This window comes from Schistocerca piceifrons, chromosome 6 (assembly GCF_021461385.2).
Source record: "Schistocerca piceifrons isolate TAMUIC-IGC-003096 chromosome 6, iqSchPice1.1, whole genome shotgun sequence".
Classification (NCBI taxonomy): Eukaryota; Metazoa; Arthropoda; class Insecta; order Orthoptera; family Acrididae; genus Schistocerca; species Schistocerca piceifrons.
The window spans coordinates 93,535,119-93,552,290 of record NC_060143.1 but is presented as its reverse complement, the minus strand read 5'-3'; the positions used below and the strand labels follow the sequence as shown (position 1 = coordinate 93,552,290).

Here is a 17,172-nt window from a genome sequence, read left to right as displayed (position 1 = left end):
GACACTGTGTCGCAGATAGGCACAACAAAAAGAGTGTCACAAATAAAGCTTTCGGCCAGTAAGGCCTTCATCAACAATAGACAAAAAAAACACACACACACACACACACATATATTCACGCAAATGCAACTCACACACATGACTTCATTCTCAGACAACGGAAACCACAGTGTGGCAACCTACAGCACTTCACTGTCCGCCACCCCTACCTTACTATACCTCCCCCTCCCCACCCCTGCCTCCACCTTACCCCCACCCAGTCACCACTCCCATCATGCGCTGGTGCTGCTGCTTGCAGTGTGGTTTCAGTTGCCTGAGACTGCAGGTGTGTGTGTGTGTGTGTGTGTGTGTGTGTGTGTGTGTGTTTTGTCTATTATTGACAAAGGCCTTACTGGCCGAAAGCTTTATTTGTGACAGTCTTTTGTTGTGCCTATCTGCAACTCAGCATCTCTGTTATATGGTGGGTGACAACTTTTCTTTTCATAATATTGTTTTGAATTCCATCCTGGATTTTCCATTGTCTGACATTTTCCTAAATGTGTTTAAATTCACTGTGGAGTGGGGAGTTGATCAACTGCCGTATCAAAGATAAATAATTTATTATGAATGAGACTGTCAGGGCGTATATGACCCGGGACAACCGGGAGATCTGGGAAAAACCTGGGAATTTTTTCATCCGGGAGAAAATCGGGAAAAACCCGGGAATTTTTTAGAATTCTGGGAATATTTCAGTGTTTTAGTTTCTGTTAAACTTTTCTAATCAAAGGATATTACTGTATCCCGCTACTGCAGAATAACACTTCACCAATAAAACATAAACGAGAGACAAAAATGAAAATAACTTAAATTGCAAAGCAAATGTGCAATATACAATGACACATGCAAGCGTATGCCAACAGCAAAATGTGTCAAAGGCTTTAGGAAGACTATGCAATGCTTCATAACAACAAATTGCCTACGATGAGCGTGACGTCACAACTGTTTACATTAGATTCGTTTTAGCAGTTACGAGCGGGCTCATGCGCATGCGCAGTTGAGTTGCGTTTGAGCAGTAGATTCTCCCATTTCTGGCTACAGGAATGTGGCTGTTGGCTGTGCAAGCAGTTGCAACAAGCAGCTAGCTGCTACCGGGAAAAGGGGGTGCCAAATTCATATTCTTGAGGAAAGAAAGCTTGTTTCACAAAGCGCTTAGCATCCAGCGCACGTTGTTTAATCGATTATTCATATGATTTTGAAATGCACCTCTGTTGGTTTTTGAATATTTTTGAACACATTTTAAGTTGATTTCTGAATGCGTGCATAGTGTACATGATGTCTCTGTGAGGAGAATCCTTGTCGCATCTAGAAATAAACTTTCTGCAGACGAAAGGGGACGGGGCTGTATGAGCTGAGCGGAGTAAAGCCGAATGGATGAATGCCAATCACTGTCTGATTATGTGGTTGATTGGGTTTCCGAATGATCAGTGTTGTTATAATTACTAGCGAAATCCATAGATTCAGACTGCGAGAATGGCAATAAATGACTAACAGGAATAACAGGTGAGAAAGATTACGTATTATCTTCTCTGTGTATCCAAGAAAATAAAATTTCGACAGAAAATTTTTGGCCAGATCGCTACACTTGTAAGGACCAGTTGTACAGTCCCCAACTAGCAGCAGCATAAGTTCTATTCTGGAAGTAATGCGGAAAACGTGTTGTATGTACACGTAACAATGCCTAACTGGAGAATAAGCGTGGGATAACTAAACCTGTGATTCTGGCCGGGTTAGTGAAGTTAATCGGCAAACAAATTTTGACGATGGTAGGAATAGCTATAGAATTGGTGATGGCAAGATTGTTTGTTAGAACGAGGAAGGAGAAGAAACGGTGACATCACAAAAATTATGGAAGAATAAGACGATTCCAAATTTATAAAAAAATTTCATAATACCACTTTTCGATCACATGCTTGAGGAACTGGTGTGTGTGAATGAAATGTGAAACTATTTCCTAACATAAAGCTTTTTGCTTGTAGTAGGCCTAATAGGCATTTGATATTGGTACTTAGTGAATTATATTCTGCCGTGTTATAAAAATGACCATTTGTGCCAAAACAGTGTCGTGTATTTGGTGTGTGTTGCAAAATTGCTGCAATATTAGAAAGGCCTATTTTGTTTTATCTATCAGACAGTTACAAAATAGACATAATCAAATCAAGAAACCACACCATCTTTGGTATTATTTGTATCAACATCTTTTTCAGTATTAGATAACGACATTTTGATTTTTCATGTAGCAAAATGTTGGACGAACTTTGATGAGGTGATAGATTCTTTCGCAGAAAGGAAAGCATGCCATGTAAAGCTGTAGCAAGATTAGAGAGAAAAAAGGCTAGGAGCTAAGAATTGAAGAAATGTGTACTTTCTTGATTGTCTCTTGTCTTATTGGTTTTATGTTTCCTATATTTAATTGTATGTCACACAAAACAGCGAGTTATTAGCTAATAGGCAATAAAGAGTGCATATTTTGTGAAGAGTTCTTGTTCTCCCGATTACAGATAATCCCATCTGCTATTAATTGCGAGATTTCTTCTTTTTTTCCCCTTTTTCCTGAATATATTTTGATGACATCCATTACAAAATGTACATGTTTAAATTCCATGGAGTGAAATACAGTGATGTGCGATAGAAGAACGTTGTCTGAAGAGGTGTGGCCTGCACTTTGGCACACTTAAGACCAAACAACATGTCTTACATTTCCTTGAAAATATATGTTTTATGTTTCAGACTTCTTAGGAAGGCGTGTGCTACAAGATGAACATATTTTTGAAAATTCTATTTTTTTTAGTATTGACCTGGTTAGCAAATATCGTAGATCTGGGGCTGATGCGCAGAGCAGTCTGAGTTATAGTGGGTAGTCTCCACATGACCCGTGTTTACATTTAGTGATTTTGCTGTTTCTCCTTCGTTTACTCTCACATCAAATGAAAAGAAAGTGGATATTTGTGACTGGGCGCTATCAAGTGAATTAAAATACATTTACACCTTTCTCACAATCAAGCATTAATCGCCTTGCAGAACAATGAAGTTATTTTTGTCTGTTTGCTAAAGAAATTTGACTTTCATTAACCTTTTCGGCAGAAGCAGTCAATGTATTTGAAACGAAATGTTTAATTCCACAGTACTGGCTAGTTTCAACTGTTAGCTGCATTTCAGGTGCAAGTTTTCATCTTCTATCACGTATGGTATTATGCCATAATAAAGAACCAAACATGATATCATACAGTACTGGTGCTCCAAGAAAATTTACATTCCGAAAACCACACTGAAAAGCTTAATGTCAGGTCGAGGTCTACTTCACTGGGTATTTGGATGTACGAATGTGGACTTTAAGTATGCATTTTAAATGTGCACATTTTAGTATGGTTCATGAAATTCCGATGCTCTTGGAGTATCCTCTGATGTCTTGTTTATTTTATGACATAATGTATGACCTTTCAATGTTTATTGCTGAGCTGTTATAGGCGCTCTCTGGCAACTGCTGAAACGAACATATTTCTAACAGGTCGGGGCAAAATAATGCGAATGGTAGTTTGAAAAGCGTTACTTTCAAAGTAAATATCCTTATATGTAGGTTGAACTATGTGCGAGAATGTACCATGAATTTCTTAAATTACACAGCATTTGACTCTCATTTAAAAATCAACTCTTTAATGACGAGCCATTTAGAAAATTTCGAACCCTGAAGATCACATTTATGTCATCATTAAAAATTTTACTGGCACGTTTGTGTGATATATCTTAAAGTGTAATGCGCAAAATAGATTAACATTATATGCGAAAGCTTAGCTTCCCTTGTAGCGTATTAACCTTAGAGACCAATATTAAATGTGAAAGCTTTGCTTTTCTTGTAGCAACACTATGTATATTAATTTAAACTATTAACTTTCCCTGTTTGTGTGTCTGTGCTACTTAACAGTGACGTTGCTGTTGGCTGACTACATCACGTGACCTATGCTCTGAATATCCGCTGTCATCGGCTGGCGAGATCACATGACATGAGCTACGACTGGCTTACAAAAGTGCATTTCAATCTCGATTTCAATGATTCGGAAATTAACATGCAGTTTTGGTGGGATTCCAATGTATACTTTCGTAATACGAAAATACGCAGTGTACATGTTGCTGCACATAAAAGATATTTCCAAAACGTGTCTTTTTTCCTGAGTTTCGTTTTCTAAAGTGCCGGGAAATTCAATGCCCGTGCATAAATCCATAACAATTCAAAGGACTAATAAGTTTTGCAGGGAAAATATACTGTCACTTAACATGAAAAAAGTGTGTTTTCACCTGGAAGAAAGTGTATTTTTAACCGGGAAATCCGGGCATTGTTTTTCCTTGTCTGTGTAGACACCCTGAGTGTGCACTGGTATGAAACTTCCTGGCAGACTAAAACTGTGTGCCAGACCGAAACTCGAACTCAGGACCTTTGCCTTCCGCGGGCAAGTGCTCTACCATCTGAGCTACCCAAGCACAACTCATGACCCGTCCTCACAGCTTCAAGTCTGCCAGTACCTCATCTCCTACCTTCCAAACTTCACAGAAGCTCTTCCACAGGAAGGAAGAAGTTTGGAAGGTAGGAGATGAGGTACTGGCAGACTTGAAGCTGTGAGGACGTGTCTTGAGTCGTGCTTGGGTAGCTCGGATGGTAGAGCACTTGCCCACAGAAGGCAAAGGTCCCGAGTTCGAGTCTTGGTCCGGCACACAGTTTTAGTCTGCCAGGAAGTTTCAATTTATTATGAAGTTAAAAAAAGTTCGTAAACTACACTTACTCCATTTTTTAAATATGAGCAGATATTTCCTTAACAATGGGATATAGCATTTAATATGTAAGTACAGAATTAAAAGTTACCAGCTCAAATGACACGGCCTATTGGATATGGTTTATCATCATCTGTTTAACAAAACTGTGTAATGGTACTTTGACTTCCGCAAAGTTATAATTTACGATCGCGCATGCAGAAGAGCGCTGCGCCAGCGACCTATTTTATAAATAATTTTGTTCTTTTTTTTTTTTTTTTTTTTTTTCGTAGTTTTTTTGTTTTTAAGAACTAATGGATGTCTCTCTCTCTTGTCTTGATACGAAAGACGTGTATTTTTCCGTGATGTGTTGAGTGTGCTTTTGGTGAAAATTAAAATTACATAACAAAGCGATGTTGTTTCAGTAGCTAATGAGGAGAAGATAATAAAAGGTAACACTACAATTGGCGTCCTGGTGACAGGACTTGCAGTCTTCGGATTTGATACAAGTGCAGTTTGGATTTGATACAAGTGCAGTTTGGATTTGATACAAGTGCAGTTTGGATTTGATACAAGTGCAGTTATTATAAATTTTGGACATTTTATCTAATTTTAACCACTTAATAGCATCAGAAAATGAATTTGGACTAAGTCTCATTCATTTCAATTGTAATGTTACGTGAATGAAATTTACAACAATATTGTTTTCCCTGTTATTAATTTGTGTTAATTTTCATTTTCATGCTGAGGAAATTAATTTGGTAAAAAAAAAAAAGGGAAAAGGATAATGTTCCATAAAATAATTTGCACGGACGCGAAAGAAAAATTTTGGATTGAAAACTGTATAGTTGACGCTACATTTGCAACATAAGACTGAAAAAAATTGGTGAGTACAGAAATTTACATTTTTTTCCAGTTTCAAACAGCCATCTGTACTTCCTTTATTCCGATCCATTTATTTTGAAATTATTTTTTCAAATTGTAGTTAAAATTGATTTACTACTATTATTGGAAATGGTAAGTGAAGAGCATATTCACAGTCATTTATTTGTGAGAGGGAAATTTCAGTACCAGTTTAATAATTCAATTTCTAATTAGAAATCATATAGAAATATCCATTTCCATAAGAGAAATTTCAGATTTCAACATATCATATTTAAAAAAATTTTTTTTACCATTGGAAAATTTTATTTGCAATTAATTATGAAAATCGCAAGATGGACGTTAGACGCGTAGAAATTGTTTCCGCGGACGAGCTTAGTGAAAGTGACACACTGCAAAACATGTCCGACAGTCAAATGAATATTGAACTTAATAGGGAGGATGTTCAAGACATAATTTTACCGGATCGATTAAGACAACAACCCCTATATTTAAACAGATATACAGGCAAATGGAGAGTGAGTACTACGTGACAAAATATAACATTGACAACATCAACTTCAGAACCAGACATCAATCAGACACGAAAAAATGACGAAACTAAGACACAGGACTCTGACATGCTCAACCAGATTCTGAAGTTACTTGGTGACCAAAACAGAAAATTTGACAAAAGATTTGACGCTTTAGACGAGAAAAATGAAAATTTAAAACATGACATTGGGAAATTTGACACTAAATTCGATGAACTGACACGGGACATAAAACAAAATTTTGAAAAACAATCAAGATAAATTGCCGACTTGACAGGAACCACTAGTAGTCTTGGAAGGAAATTTACTGACTTATCAGACAAGGTTACGAGACAAGAAAAGGTATTTGTGGAATTCAGTGACGAGACAAAAACTGACTTACAACGATGTAATGAGAAATTGTTAACAGTAGTTTTTGAACAACAGAAAACCAGTACCCAAGTTGACGAATTACGACAGTCACACAATTCCGTAAAAACAAACCAAGAACACTTAGACCTGACGATTACAGACCTTTCAGACAGATTAAATGTTGTAACATTGGAGCAGAAATCCTTACAGGAAATGTTAGAAAAGCTTGAAGACAGAGCAGATGTAGACTCTTTAAAGAATGACACAACTCTAGCAGAAAAACTTGTACATGAATGCAAATTATGTGATGATTATTTAGATGAGAAGTTTGAGACAATGACACAGATCATTTTAGATAAGACAAAGGAACAAGTAAAGGGAGAAACAGATAATATTCAGAAAGAGGTACGTAAACTTAAAGAGAATGTAATACCAAGTTCGTCAGTGATATCAAAACCCATAACAGACAACCAAAACATAAATGAGAATCATAATAATGCTAGACTCAGCGCACAGCCGAAAATAGAATTACCAATGAGTGACACAAATCCCAATGAACCATTTTCAATGCTACCACAAGATCAAAATTACTATCAGACATCACCACATACTATGCACAGTTTGACACAAAATACAGGACCCATAATACCATCGGGAGTAGCTGATGAAACATTAGTACAACATGGATACTTTCAGACATTTTCATGTGATGAGAAAGACAAAGTGCATCCGATTGTTTTCATCCACTCTTTTGATGGTATTTTCCCGAGACATTGGTTAGAAGCCGATAAAATTCGATATGTTACAAATTTGTTACGTGGAAGAGCAGCTAAGTGGGGAGCAGCAATTAAAAGACGGTGTTTAACATTTGAACAGTTTGAACAAGCATTTCTTGAGGAATTCTGGTCAATCACAGAACAGCAAAGTTTAAAACGAGAAGTATACAATCCAGAAATTTACAACCCGAAGAAAGAGACTTTACGACAATACTTTGAACGCTACCTAGACAAAACATTATATTGGACAAAACCAGCAGATTTACCAGATGTAATTAGAACACTTAAAAGCCACTTACCATTTCCTTACCGTGATAAATTAATAGGAGTGTCCGAGGACAACATAAAGAATTTTTTCAGTTATGTTGATGAGATAGATGTTGTTTACAGAGATGAGATCAGGAATTTCAATCAATTGTATCCAATCCATCCAAGCAATTCGCGTACGCACAACAGAAATGACAGAGGCTATTGGAATCCGCCTCCGACACCACAACAAAACATTCAAAGAAACAATTCACACTACAGTGGGACAAATCCATTCAATATTAGGAGAAACAACTCGCAGCATTGGCAAGGAAACAGTAATTATTACTATAATGGTTATCCGAACAGTAATTACAATCAGAACAATAACAGTTATATTCAAAATAACAACAACAGAAGAAGGAACCGAAATTATAGAAATCAAAGAAGAGAGGATAACAGGTACCATCCAGGATATTTTCAGAGGAACAACATCCAACAACATCCAAACATGTATTGCAGGAATAACAGTAATGACAATACCAGTTACAGTCATGGGCGAAATAATGTATGGGGAAATCACAATGGACAACTGCCACGACACATGCAATACAGCAACCCTCAATTTGTACCTAACGGAACTCCCGATGCGACGCGGGGTAATGTCAACAACCAGACAGCTGATACTTGGGTGACGCACGACAGAAATGTAAATATTATTGAGTTGGGCAATGAACCCAACCCGCAGCAACAACCGAATTTGCTGGAAAACGAACGACGACCGAGCTAAGCGCTCGAGTTACGGTCAATAGGGAGCAGAGCGCAACGGAACCGACGATTTGTTTTCTCCGATATGATGACAGTAAGAAAATAGAAAAACAATTATATCAGGATGTAGATTTTAATAGTACCAGTAAAACAAAGAAGATTATTCAGGCTATAACACGAGTCATGATTGGTAGTTATGAAGTGGAAGTAATGTTAGATACAGGAGCAGCAGCAAGTGTCATTTCAATGTCCTTATATAATGAACTCAAACAAATAATGAACATACAAACATTGCCAGTACAGAATTGTCACATTATAAGTGCCACCGGTAACAAATCAAAGAATGTGAAATTTCAAGTGCTAATTAACTTCACATTTTCAAATATACCACTCAATTACAGTTTTCTGGTAGTAGACAAATTAGTTATGCATTGCATATTAGGAATTGACTTTTTGAATGAATATCAAGCAATCATAGATTTAGGAAAAGGGAAATGTCATTTAACCGTAAACCAACAACAACTGACGATAGAGTTAACACAGGGTAAAAACTTAAACAGTAAACAAGGTAAATTTGAACAGTTACATTTTGTGTATCCACCAGCAATAAACATATGTGATTTAACTTTTAATGAAGCTGTATCTCAGGGAATTAAACCTAATGATTTATATGAGAAATGCACAGAATCTGAATATCTGACGAAGGAACAACAACTTGAATTACTTGAAGTTTTGCAGCAATTTGCTGAGGTATTTGTGGAAAAACCTGGAATTATTAGAGGCTATACTTATGAGAGATGGATGTTAAACCACACAAAACATACTGTAGAACATATTATAATATTCCTTGGTCAAAGAAACCTGCAGTTTTGAAAGAGATTGAAAAAAATGAAGCTTGGGGTATCATTGAGAGGTCACATTCACCATATTGCAGTCCAATACTAGCAGTTAATAAAGAGGATGGTAGTGTAAGGTTAGTGCTGGACGCACGAGAAATTAACAAAGTTATAATTCCAATCAACACACGACCTATTAATTTGGAAGAACAACTTTTAAAATTTCATAATGTACAGTATTTAACCAATATTGACCTCCGCTCATCATTTTGGCAGGTGAACCTCCATAAAAACAGTCATAAATACACTGCATTTCTATGTGAGGGACGTAGTTATCAATTTTGTGTTCTACCCTTTGGTCTACGAGTGAGTGCTGGAGTATTTATTGAAGCCTTAGATGCTGTTCTTGGACCACAATTGTTATTGCAAATCACAGTTTATGTTGACGACATTGTCATTGCAACCACTACTTGGGAAGAACATGTAAATCTTTTGAAGCAACTTCTCACTAAATTTTGTGACGCAAGTGTCACTATCAATTTATCAAAGACGAAATTAGGGAGGAGAGAAATCAAATTCCTTGGTCACATCATATCAACTGAAGGCATTTATCCAGACTCAAGAAAAATTGATGCAATAAAGAATTTTCCATCCCCACAGAATCGTAAACAACTCAAAGCCTTTCTTGGTCTATCTTCATTCTTCAGGAAATTTGTACCCTACCACCTTCTTAACAGTCCACATCTTCTATCTTTACTGAAAAGAAATAATATTTGGAAATGGACAGAGTTCTGTCAGACAGATTTTGAAGCGATTAAGAATGCTTTAGTTAATGCATCGTTGTTATGTCATCCTGACATGACGTCAGACTTTTGCCTAGTAACAGATGCAAGTTCCTATGGGCTCGGAGCATTTTTATTCCAAATTCATGTAGAAGATGAACAAACAGTCATCAAACCTATAAGTTTTGCTAGCCGCACGCTCACTGAACGCGAAAAATCATATTCAGTGACTGAGCGCGAAACACTTGCCATAGTATGGGCGTTTCGCAAGTTTCGCTACTTTCTATGGGGAAAACGTACTAAGCTTTATACTGATCATCAAGCTCTTTCTTTCCTGCTATCATGCAAGTTATTACATCCACGTCTTGCACGCTGGTGTGCATCACTACAACAATATGATTTTGATATTATATATATAAAAGGAGAATCCAACATTATAGCCGATGCTCTATCTCGTTTGCCACAAGGCCTACAAGAATTTTCAGATATGACAGAACAAACATCAGATTTTAAAATTTTACTCATGTATGACGGTACATTTGCACCTTACTACAAAAACATGTGCAGGAAGTTAGCCATATTGCAGGACAATGATCCCAGGTGGATCCAGATAAAGAATAAATTACGTGCAGGAACAGACCCACATCTTGAAAAATATTACACGTTACACAAAGAAGTATTATTTCACCGACGAAACCGTGAATCACAGCATTGGTGTGTTTGCTTACCTGAAGCTCATGTTGATGATTTTATTTTATTTACACACAGAACTTGGGGACACTATGGTGTAACCAAATGTAAAGATAATATTATACAATATTGCTATTTTCCAAATTTAAGGCGAAGAGTATTGAGTAATATTAGGAAATGCATCATATGTCAGAAAGCCAAATATTCTAATCGCACAAGCATGAATGAATTGCACCCAATCATACCTAAGAGGCCATTACAGCTAATTTCTTTAGATATTGCAGGACCATATCCACAAGCACGTGGAGGAATGAAATACATCCTTGCTGTGTTAGATGTTTTCACAAAGTATTTAAAATTATATGCTTTACACCACTGCTATTACCAGATGTCTATTAACAGATTATTTTGTAAGAATAGGAAAACCTGAAGTTATGATCACGGATAATGCAGCATATTTTACCAGTTTAAAATGGAAGACATTTATTGAAGAACAGAATGTTAAACATATTTTAATTTCAAGATTTCACGCAGCAGGAAACCCAGTAGAAAGAACATTTCGAGAATTTGGACAGTTTATGAGAACACACACACCAGAGAAGCACACAAAATGGGTAGAATACCTAGCACCATTTGAACAAATAGTGAACAATTTAACTCACATTTCTACTGGATACACACCAACTGAATTAATTATGGATAAAACAGAAAGAAATGAATGGGCAGACCCTCTACCTAAATTTACAGCAACAACAAATCATGTTAGTTTAGAAGAAAAGATAAGACAAGCTTACACAACATTATGTGACAAAGCTAAGGAAAGAAAGCAGAAATATGACAGAGGTGTCAGGAAAGCCCAAACATTTCAAGTTGATGAGTTAGTTTTACTAAGAACACATCCTAAACCCACAAAACTGAAACATTTAAACAGGAAATGGCAGATCTTATACTCTGGACCATACCAAATTGCAAATATTCTGCACCCTGGCTGTTATTCATTAGAATATCCATTAACACATAAACCCAGAGGTCTACATCCACACAGACATTTGAAAAAATACATACAGTAAAATGTTAGCTACTGAGGAGAAGATAATTAATATGATATACAGTTATGATGAGCCTACATTTAAGTTATACAGATACTTACAATCTAATGAATGCAGGTAAGTCTAGAAAGCAATGTGAACCATCCAATAGCTAATAAGATATTTGGTTATAAGAGGAGTTGCTATTGAGGCATATACACATTAGAGGAGGCATATACACATTAGAGGAAGCAGAGAACTAAACAGAATTATTTTCTTTAGGAGGCATGTGATAATAGTAATGTTGATATGAGTGATGTGAGTGACTGAATGAGATGAGTGAATGTAATTTTAGTTTAATAAGAGGACCAATAGTAATACGGAGAGAGGTAAATGGTATATAAAATGAGAAAATGGTATTATTATTATTATTATTATTGTTGTTGTTGTTGAAGTAAAAAGTAAGTGGTGATGAATAAGAGGAAAATATATATATATATATAATGCTGAGGAATAAGTATATGTTATTTTGTGAAGAATGAATAATGGATAGGTGAGAATGTTATGAGTAACTGAGAATATGTTGAGAGGAGAGAAACTAGATTTGAACGCTATATCACATATACTCATGGAATACAGAATGAAAGTAGTGGAAAGAATATTATTTATTGAAAGATTGGTATGCCTGAGATAATAACTTATGTGGTGTCTTATATATTCTTATAACTAAAGGTGAAAGTATAGATTTATGTGGAAAGAATTATTTACAGCAGCCACTGTTGGAAATAGACCAGAAGATTTAAATCTATAACACTTTAACACTAATCTAATGGGAACTTGTAATGAAATTTTTGGAGTTATGTAGGCTTGACACTTCAGATTGGAAGAATTATTTAAGAGAACATATTTAGCAGTCATCTAATGACATAATTAAAGCTCATCTACTGTACTGAACTAATGCGCCATTAAACAGAAAGGAGAATAAGGAGAAAACAAAACGTCAGTCCTCTGTTGCGGTTCATACTCTCATCCCTCCCTTAGAAAAATTTATACATGTTGATGAAATATTTGACATTATATAATTCGTGATTATCTGACAGTATGGAGAGACATACACACATATTTATTTATGAATAGAATTTTACAGGTACCACAAGGTAAATACAGAATGGATATACAGCATGGAACGCAGCAGCAATTATCTAAGAAGATTTATTTATTTATTTATTAAGTAAAACATTTATTTATATTGCTTGATACTCATGAAAGGAAGGAGATGAACTATACAAACTTTATAGGAACATGATTGACTTGAACTACACACACACTTACCACACTGATGTACATACTTGTAGGATCCTAAGATATTTAGAGGGGCACCACTCTTAGAAACGGTAATAGAGGGGTACCACTCTTAGAAACAGCAATAGTGGGGACACCACACTTAGAAACGGTATTAGGTATAGGAACTTTTACGTTATATTAAGTTAACATGTATTTTATTTATCATATTTTATTTTGTGTAGTCCACTGTAGGGGATGACTTTACTAGTATTTATGAAGTAGTTAGCAACCATCCCATGAACCTATCCTCCTACAGATGGCTGTCTTGAAGCTTGAAATATGTGTAAATTTTATTCCAGGGTGCAAGATGAATTTTAAGTTGAATATTCTAGCGAGTTGCCACAATTATCTTCAAATGTTGCAAGTGTAACGGGGGGGAGGGGGGGGGGGGGGAAGGAGAGAGAGCTAACAAATAAAATAAATAAAATGTATATTTCAATCTGAATGTAATGTAATTCACATGTCAGCACAATGATATTGAATGTAACGTAAAAAAATTTACTATATTTTTCATTTAATTCTGTAACTATCTCATGTAATGATTAATTGTAAATATTTGTATATTTATGTACTTACTGTATCAAGAAATGTATTTTAAGGAGATGTTAACGAGCTGCAAAGGACTTGTGCATGTAGCACATTATTCATATAAATGGAACTGAAAATGCAAAGAAGAAACCAACGTGATGGAACACTGGTCAAGCAATATTTACGTAGTGTCAATATGCTTTGAAGTGTATGGTGTTGTGGAAGCCGGCAGGTCTTCAGGTTGGTGTAAAAGACGAGCTCATCACCTGTCGTAGGCAGTGAGGTGTTTCCTGTGCCCTCATTGACCATTTATACCCCGGTAGACGCCACCAAAATTCGACTGCTGGAGATCACAATTTCGTGTTGAGACATTGAACAAACTTTGGATTTTCTTCAAGTCACACGCAAGAGATCCAGGCAGTACACACACACTCAGAATCCGATACTACGTTTAAAGACATTGGAGCAATATAATAGAAACATTTATTGTTCAAATTTATTCCATTGTAAACACGAATCATGTGAACTGAATTCAAACGCTGTGCTAAGCAACGATAATACGCTGCAATTCAAAGACATTAATGTTACGACTCCTAAAGAAGATACATACCAAAAAGACTGTATACAAAGACTGATATGCAAAGAGCATTATGCTCAGAAATATTTTTTGTAATATGTAAATTTCTTATTTTCTCATATATGTATGTATCTATGTAAATTTTCTATACTGCCACGCTCGCTTGCGGAGTGTGTCAGTAGAGGAGGCATTGTAATGGTACTTTGACTTCCGCAAAGTTATAATTTACGATCGCGTACGCAGAAGAGCGCTGTGCCAGCGACCGATTTTATAAATAATTTTGTTCTTTTTTTTTTTTTTTACTTTTGCGTAGTTTTTTTGTTTTTAAGAACTAATGGATGTCTCTCTCTCTTGTCTTGATACGAAAGACGTGTATTTTTCCGTGATGTGTTGAATGTGCTTTTGGTGAAAATTAAAATTACATAACAAAGCGATGTTGTTTCAGTAGCTAATGAGGAGAAGATAATAAAAGGTAACACTACAACTGGTATTGCATGAGACTATACAAGATTATCCAGGAAATGTATCCACGCTCTCTCTTCCAGTGGTATAGGTGTCGTATAATGTAATCAGTACTTTTTATACTTTTGTATTATACAGAATGTGAAAAGCCAGGAGAAACAAAACATCACAATAGAAACAGTCTTCTTATGACTTTGATTGCAGATGCAACTTTCTTTGTCCTCCCATGAAGTTGCACTTCATAATCAGTAGCAGGAACATCATCTCAATCATTGTCTTCATATGGTGTACCACAGCTGTATATTTGTGAAAGAAATTTCTACAAGTTCCACACCAGCTGTTTTTACACATATTTACTTATGAACAATTGATCGCTTTCGGCCTTATACACCATTCTCACTTGCTGCAGACGTCAAAATGTCACAATATATACCAGTGTAATTAAATAAAGTAAATACATGTAAACAACAGCTGGAATGGAATCTGTAAAATGTCTTTCAATAACAGCACTTTTCAGACTCTGATAGGTCATGGGCAAACTTTACTTTTGCTGCATGGCACACCATATGCCAGTTTTAAGCTTCGGAATTTAGTTATTAAGACTAGAAAAACATGTAGCGCTGGTATTTTATGACAGGGCTCTTGCTGCTTGCTGATTCATTCTTTCACTTATCACTACATTACTTCCATATTATAGTATTCTTACATAGGTCTTGCCACTAGTTAATTCGTTCCAATATTCTGATGCCAGTGAACTGAAGCCTTTTATATGCTTGTTTTGGTAAAAGCAGCAGTATTTTAAAAAGTATCAAAATATTATTCATGAAATAATAAATCTGATGTATTTTGCAGGTATTACCTTCATTGTTCCTTCAAGATGCCTTAAAAATTAGTGCATGAAATGGAGACTATTTACTAAAGCAAAGTCAAGTGAAACACGATCTTCAGTAACTATCACTTTGTCCTCTGTCTTGTCTCTCCCATATTTTCCAAATAAAAATTCATGCACTTAGGCTTCGCAGCACAACTCCTCACATGCCAGTGATAAAAAAATGTCTTTCACAAAATTCTGCCTGGCAAATATGTCCAGCAGAAAAAGGACATTAAAGAGTGGAAATCTGGTGACACTGTAACCACATGTATGGTAACTGCCTTTGTCAGCAAATACGAGTCATGCTGTACAGTTTGTGCAGTGGATAGAGTTTTGGGATTAGCATGCAAGAGTTCAAGGGTTCGATTCTGGTTTGTGGCATAATTTTTTATTTGATAAATGTACCCCTGTGGTACGGTCAACAGTGATTGCAGCATGTCTTCTAGAAAACACTTGCACTTACATTCACGATCTTAGAAATAGAAGATTGGTCAGCTTTGAAAGAAGCCCTTTCCATGTCATGGGCATGAATTTATTTGCACCACTTCATCTACTAGATGCAAAACCTGTTTTCTTTGTGCCCTCCTTCAATGGTCCCACAGATTAGTACCAACTATTATTCTTGCCTCGTTCAGGTACATTACATTTTGTAAGGGCCTTATGTTACCAGTAGTACTAGCAACGTGCTTTGCTTTGTGAATAGTGTCCAAACTCAGTTAATATTTGAATGTGTTATCACCATGGTCCCACTAGTTATGCCTTTCAACATTAAGACTGGTAACCACATGCTGTTTAGTACATATCTCAATGCATTATTATTATTATTATTATTATTATTCTATCGATGGGATTGTGGAAACATCACATCTATTAACATTAGGGAAACAGTGTAATTTGAAACTGAGTATTTCACATTAGCAGTGTCGGGATGAACCATGTAGAACAATATCTGTCAGATGGGTAATGCACATTATGTGGAACACCGCGCAGGACTGACGGTGTGTGTACACACATTGAGTTTTTTCATTGAAAACCTCTAAACCAGTGTGGCAGATGTATGGCATACACAAACGATGAATATGTGGGTATGCTTCTAGTCCATGGTGCATCTGATAACTGGACTGGTTTTGCTGCTTGTGAATACGTTGCTGGATATCCTCATTGATGCCATCCAGATAAACACGTGTTTCGTCATCTGGAGCTGTGCCTTCGGGAGTCAGGTTCTCTCCTTCCACCACTGCGTGATAGAGATTGTCCAACCCAACCCAGGATCGAACCCTTGATCACCTGCAAACTAAGCCAAAACTCTGTCCACTGCAGCAACTGTACAGCACGGCCAACATGTGCTGACAGAGGTAGTTACCATACATGTCGTTACAGTGTTGCCATATTGCCACTCTTTGACATCCTTTTTCTGCCGGATGTACTTACCGGACGAAATTTTGTGACATACATTTTTTTATCGCTGGCATGTGAGGAGTCGCACTGCGATGCCCGAGTGCGCGAATTTCACTTCACCCTGTGTGTGTTGTCTGTGTGTGTGTGTGTGTGTGTGTGTGTGTGTGTGTGTGTGTGTGTGTTTTTCTTCCTTTGGGGAAGGGGTGTGGCAAGGAGAGGGAAACAGGGGAATGGGGGAGAGCACATGTGTTCTTCTGCAGGCACACAACTTTAGTCTGCCATGAAAACCCGATAACCCATATTAATTGTTACCAAGGTTAC

At 36.5% G+C, this 17,172-nt stretch overlaps 1 protein-coding gene across 1 annotated transcript in view; it reads left to right on the top strand.

Moving 5' to 3' along the window:
• The window catches only part of LOC124803162, a 243,351-nt gene that overhangs the window by 109,164 nt on the left and 117,015 nt on the right, over positions 1–17,172 (top strand). The window lies entirely within an intron of this gene.